The sequence below is a fragment of the Saimiri boliviensis genome, chromosome 2 (genome assembly GCF_048565385.1).
Source record: "Saimiri boliviensis isolate mSaiBol1 chromosome 2, mSaiBol1.pri, whole genome shotgun sequence".
Classification (NCBI taxonomy): Eukaryota; Metazoa; Chordata; class Mammalia; order Primates; family Cebidae; genus Saimiri; species Saimiri boliviensis.
In genome coordinates, this window is record NC_133450.1 from 45,408,700 (window position 1) to 45,415,570 (window position 6,871).

General features: G+C 38.3%; 1 pseudogene; it reads left to right on the forward strand.

Moving 5' to 3' along the window:
* Positions 1-4,264: 4,264 nt before the first annotated feature.
* LOC101047014 (large ribosomal subunit protein uL4-like) lies at positions 4,265-5,802 on the forward strand (annotated as a pseudogene).
* The last annotated feature ends 1,069 nt before the right edge of the window (positions 5,803-6,871 follow it).

A 6,871-nucleotide genomic window follows, 5' to 3' on the forward strand; every position in this document is an offset into this window, starting at 1 on the left:
TGTCACCCATTGATAAAAGAAGAATTTACAAGGAAAATTAGAAGATATTTTGAACTAAAAAATGATAAAATTTAACAGAAAAATTCTAGGTTCAGAAAGCTTCAAAGGTGAGTTGAATAGAACAGTTAATGAAAAATTAATTCTAATCCAACACAAACTAGAAAACCGAAGGAGGGCAGTCTGGTCCCATCTGTAAGATATCCACATTGAATCATCAGCATCAGCATCAATATCACCTTGGAATTTGTTAGAAATGGAGAGTCTTAGGCCAAACTCCAGTCCTAGTGATTCAAGATTTGCATTTTAGCACAGTTCCTGAATTTGTACCTTTTTGCTCAGCAATGTGGTCTTGGAGTGCTGAAGTAAACAGAATGATGAAGGGAGGTGGGGAAAATAGTTTTTTCAAGTTCTAGTTTTTTTTTTTAACTAGTTAATTGTTTTATTTTGTTGAGACTCTAAACTTACCTTAGATTCATGTTTTTATTTGTTAGTGAGATTGGGCTAGAACAGTGGTTCTCATCTGGGATGAATTTTGTCCTTCAGGGGATATTTTGGAATATCTGGAGATATTTTTTATTGTCATACAGAGAGTTGAAACTGGCTTTTAGTGGGGAGAGGTCAGAGATGCTCTAAACATCCTGTAATGGACAGGATAGCTTCCAAACAAGAATTATTTTGTATAAATGTTAATAGTGCCAATATTGAAAAACCATGGACTAGAGAATCCTAAGGGTCCTGATAGCTCTGAAATTCTGAGATTCAATTTAACTGAAGAGACATTCACTGAATACTGCGTGCCAAGTTACTATGGTCTTACATTTGTGTGCCAGTGGGGAAACACTCTCTCACAGCATGGACATACACTATGTGGCCCCTCACCATGTGTACAGCCATTGATCTATGCCAACCAGACAATACATGTTCAGAATTTTGGAAAGAATAGAAGACCTAGGGTCAGCCACTCTCATACTATAAGGAAATCAGTAATTCACTCTCTGACATAAGTAAGAGTAAGCTAAAGAACTGTTTATAACTAGCCTCATCATTCAGGCGTACTTTGTATTCCATATTATTAGTAACAAATTATACTCAGCATCCTGTATTTATAAATATAATGTGCATCACATATACTGAAAGAAAAAAATGATCAAGGGAAAAGAAAAAGTGGATACATTGGGAGCAAAATGAACATTGCTTATGCATGTTGGAATCCATGGCAGTATTAGAAAATAAAGCTATTCTGTGCCATTGTGCTTGATAATAAGGCAATATTTTATGAAAAAATCATAAAGGTAGAAATTTTTCCAGGTCACAATTGTAAGTAGTGTTATAGTAAATATGTGGAACAGAAGCAGACCACCTAAAGACTAGTATTTTCAACTCTGGATACTATATATCTGAAGGACAGATATTGACCTCAAGTGTTAAGATGCTATATATCTAAAGATTAGTATTTTCAACTCTGGATGCTATATAACTGAAGGACAGATTTTGACCTCAAGTGTCAAGAAAAGTTCAAGGAAAATGCAGCCAAAAATACGATAAAGGACCTGGGAATTATATTTTATGATGAATGAGTGAAAGAATAAAAAAATTAAATGAAAAATTTAAATACATTCAATGTATATAAATCTACGTACATTTGGTAATATGTACATATCTTTGTATTTCAGGAATGTGATTCTGCATAATCACACTCGAGATATATCGGTTATGTCATGTAGATTAGATTAATTTTCTGCATTGCTTGGAGATCTACTAAGTCAAGCACAGGGAAGGGACTTCAACTTGTGAAAAACAGTCAGAATAAGCGTCCCTGGACGGAGAGTCAATTTGCCATTGTCAGTTTCCTGCACATATTATACTACTAACTGGCATTGGTTTTATGCCTACTTATATTTATTCTTACAGGAATGAATCAGAAAGACTGAAGAAATTCAAATAGATGATGTACGGTTCAGATAGAGAATTTAAAGTACTGAAGGACTTTATCGCAGGATGATATCTTAACAATGATTTTTAGCAATAGGCAATAAAATCGAGGGAAAAGTTTTGGGTCTGAAATCTAAATTAGTAGTGTCCAAGGTAACAGGATGGGAAATTCTACTATGGATCATTATTCAGTGATCACATTTGAGGACAAGCTACTCATTCTGACAATAGGAATAAGAATACACTTGGAAAAGATGTGCACTTGTTTACATGATCTCAATCTGAAGCCTGATATTTTCTGAGATGTTTCCTTTTATGCCAATACTTTGCACTGTTCTTCCAGAGGAAAAGTTTTCAGAATGCATGTCAGATTTTTCATCACAGTCTATATACTAAACTCTTCCCTTTCATTAGCCCGATATTACTAACCCATGGAAAACTTTCTCCCTCCTTTTATCTTTTACTGTACAATTTAGCCATTTTAAAGAAGAAAACATGTTTTGACCTACGGCATTGTCAATTCCCTGGGAATGGCAAGAACAGGAGCAAGGCCAGGTTTGGAGGAGCAGAGCTTCAAATAGCATATATCTGATATATTTAGTGAACCTGTGTTATTTCAATTTTTGTGCTTAAATGTTATCTGTACAAAGTGTTTTCTTCTGTGAGGGCTGAACCAGGATGGTTAATTTGGCTGATTGATTTTCTGGCCAATTTAAAAGATAGTACAGGGATAAGAAGATAAGGTTTTACTCCTCAGTAGCTTTGTAGACTGAATTATGGCATTTTCTTGATTTCAAATAGACTGTCATTAATAAACATGAAAAACCTCTAACTTCTTCAAATATATTTAAAATGACTCAGTAGTGCAATAGTGTGCTCAGAAGATAAGATGGAATTCTGAAACCTACGTTTACATTTTGCTCTCTGCTAATCCACATAATTTCTGATTGGAGGTACACTTGAAATTTACTTTATCTGACCTGCTGCTCTTTTACGTGCCAGAATCTCCCACAGATACAGAATAACTGGTTTAGCATTTGGGAATCTGACCACAAGATGGCAGAGCTTCTCTGCTCATGTAGACCGTATGAAAGGATCCTTTTAGTTGACTTCTGTGAGTAGGCTAACGACAGAAGCAGATGCATCTGTGGACAGTTTAAGAAACCACAGTGCTTTGGAGGAAAGGAAGAGATACTTGATAATAAAAGTAGTTTTCTTGGCTTGCACATCCCAGCCGGGAGAACAATGAAGACACTTACTGGATCTTTGTTTCTGTTTTTGTGGCTGCAGCTAGATTGTGAGTTAAGAGCTTTTGGGGAACAGAGTATTTAGTAAATATTCATTAGAAGTCTGAGGACGAGGCTCATCTGGTCTTTTCCAGAATCCCTGAAGTTAATACAGTGAAAAAAATAAAAAAGCAAATTCTAGAGAACAATGACCTGATGATCTTGTCTGACTTTTCCTTTTGCACAGGTATGAGTAGCGGAGAGGACGTGGAACAGAGTCGTTTCCTGAGTGTCCAAGAGGGAGACAGCGTTGTTATGAACTGCACTTACACAGACAGTTCCTCCAGCTACTTATATTGGTATAAGCAAGAACCTGGTGCAAGTCTCCAGCTGCTGGCATATATTCTTTCAAATACGGACATGAAACAAGACCAAAGACTCACTGTTCAATTGGATAAGAAGAATAAACATCTCTCTCTGCACGTTGCAGAAGCACAGACTGGGGACTCAGCTATCTACTTCTGTGCAGAGAGTACACATTGCTTCTCAGGCACCTGTATCTTGTACCCAAACCTGTGCCTGGGTCTGAAGCCACACTCTGTTTCCTTTGGTGCTAACCTTTAAGTCAGAGATTTTGCTATATGGTATTTTTAATGTACGGACATTATAAAACATCCTAGAAGGTCAGTTTCAAGATGACCCAATAAGTTTCAGAACATTTTGATTAAACTTTTTGGGAATTAATGATTTCTTAGTTGATACCCTGGCCTTAGGGTTGACTTTATGGGTGCCATAAAGTCATCTGAATGATTTCTCCCCTACCAAGGACATCTTGGTGTCAATGTCAGAGAATTTTCTCCTGGATGGAGTCTCTCATCTTTTAATATTAGTATTTATTAACTTTTTCTAATTATAAATATATTAATTGCATGGTATAGGAAAAAATAGGAAATTATAAAATAGAAAATAAAAATGTCTTGTAATCCTATCATACGGATAATTTATAGTTAACATTTAGTATTTCTTCTTTATTAAAAAAAATTAGAATTGCTTTTCCTGTGGCAGCAGTTGGGGTGAGAGGGGCATGGCTTTCTCCTCTCTTTGCCATGGTGTGTGGTTGCCCACTGATACTGGTCTACTCCAAAAAGCGGGAGTCATCTGGCAAAAATGCCACTGGTCTGCTGTATTCAAGTCTCCTATTTGACCAGATACTGTGAACTTTGTTCACACCAACTTGTGCAAAAACAATAGACAGCCCTATGGTGTCAGTGAATTAGCAGGTCATCCGACCGGTGGTGAGTCTTGGGGTACTGGCAGAGCTGTGGCTTGAATTCCCAGCGTTCGAGGTGGTGGGACTCATCTTTCTGGCCAGAGTGCTTTTGGAAATGAGTCATGGAGGCCGAATGTTGGCACCAACTAAAACCTGGAACCGTTGGCATTGTAGAGTGAACACAACCTGAAAACGATATGCCATCTGTTCTGCCCCGGCTGTGGCAGCCTTACCAGCACGGGTCACGTCTAAGGGTCATCGTATTGAGGAAGTTCCTGAACTCCTGTGGTAGCTGAAGACAAAGTTGAAGGCTACAAGAAGACTGAGGAAACAGTTCTGTTTCTTAAGAAACTTAAAGCCTGCAAAGATATTGAAAAGATCTATGTCTTTCAATGAATGAGAGCTAGGGAAGGCAAAATGAGAAATGGTCACATATCCAGGGCTGGGGCCTCTGCATCATCAATAATGAGGATAATGGTATCATCAAGGCCTTCAGAAACATCCCTGGAATTACTCTGCTTAATGTAAGCAAACCGAATATTTTGAAACTTGCTCCTGGTGGGCGTGTGGGACGTTGCTGCATTTGGACTGAAAGTGCTTTTAGGAAGTTAGATGAATTGTATGGCACTTGGTGTAAAGCTGCTTCCCTCAAGAGTAACTCACTATATCTTCCCAGGCACAAGATGATCAATACAGACTTAGCAAAATCTTAAAAAGCCCAGAGATTCAGAGAGCCCTTTGGGCGCCACGAAAATTCATTGCAGAGTCCTAAAGAAGAATCCACTGAAAAATCTGAGAATGATGTTGAAGCTAAACCCATATTATGCAAAGACCACGCCAGAACACCACTCTTTTCTAGGCCGGGAGTCACAAGCCCCAGGTGGATAAGGCAGCAGTAGCAGCAGCAGCACTAGAAGCCATATCAGATGAGAAGAGGGTTGCAGGCAAGAAGCCTGTGGTAGGTAAGAAAAAAAGAAGGGGCCGGGCACAGTGGCTCACGCCTGTAATCCCAGCACTTTGGGAGGCCAAGGTGGGCGGATCAAGAGGTTAGGAGATCGAGACCACTCTGGCCTACATGGTGAAACTGTGCCTCTACTAAAAATACAAAAATTAGCTGGGCGTGGTGGCATGTGTCTGTAATCCCAGCTACTTGAGAGGCTGAAGCAGGGGAATCGCTTGAACCCGGGAGGCAGAGGTTGCAGTGAGCAGAGATCATGCACCACTGCACTCCAGCCTGGGTGACACAATGAGACTCTGCCTCAAAAGAAAAAAAAAAAAAAGGAAAAGGAGGCTGTTGTTGGTGTTAAGAAGCAGAAGAATCCTCTGGTGGGAAAAAAGGCAGCAGCTACCAAGAAACCAGCAGCTGAAGAGTAGCCAGCAGAGTATTTTATTTCTCCTGTAAATATTTCTCCTATTTCCTCCCAAATATTGTGGTGAAAGACAATATTTTTTCTGAACTCAGGTATTACCCTTTAAATAGTTTCTTACATGTAGAAAGTTTTAAGTTTTCTAGAAATTTACTTTTTCTTCTGTTCTAGAAATAATTTGTTTCTTCAATCACTTATTCTCTTTTCTTCCTGTTCTTTCTTCCTTCTTGAAGTACTGAATCTTTTCATTTGTCCCATATTTTTTTCTATTTTTCACAGCACTTTAAAGGGAAAGTTATATGTTTTTAACCTTGTATGTTAAGGTCTCTTTTAGCACTGATGATATTGGGATTTATTAAATCTTCCAGGACCAGATAAGGAGGTCAGGGTTGATTTGGAATTTTTTGCCAAGCCAGAAGCCAGGATGTCTTTTGCTAGTAAGAATGGTACCCATCCAGATTGAGACCCCAGTTGGAGCACTAGCTGGAGAGTTCCATGGTGATATCCACTTCTGTGCCTGAACTGCTTTTATATTGCCATCTCTTTGTATAATTGTACCATTCTAATAGAGAGAGTAGTTTGGTGACCTAAGATCAATGGTTTGGTTCCTTAAAAGTGACAATGATGCTATTTGGTATTCTTCTAATGGCATGCAAACAAACCGTATTTTGTTTCTAAGATTAAAAATTTTGTTTAAAAACAGTTGTTTACTTTCTGAAATGCCTTACAGAGACAGTGGTGTTTATTTTTTCACTTTGTACTCATTATCATCAATATCATCATAATCATCATCAAAATGGAAGCCCATTCTTCCTCAAATAATTCATGATCAGAATTACCCTTTGTTATTTTACTCTTTGACCTCTTTCTACTCCCCGGGTCCCCTGCCACTGCTTTATATGTATAAGTCTAATGGCACATTTGTCCTTTGAGCTGCCTCGGGTGGGCTTTTATCATGTAGGCAGTAACACATGGGTTGATTGGACTATCCTTCAAGCCTATCTTGTTTATAATATCTTGAAACAGTTGCTCTGATTTTAGAGCTATGACTTGTGCTGCTCCTTGCATCCAGCACT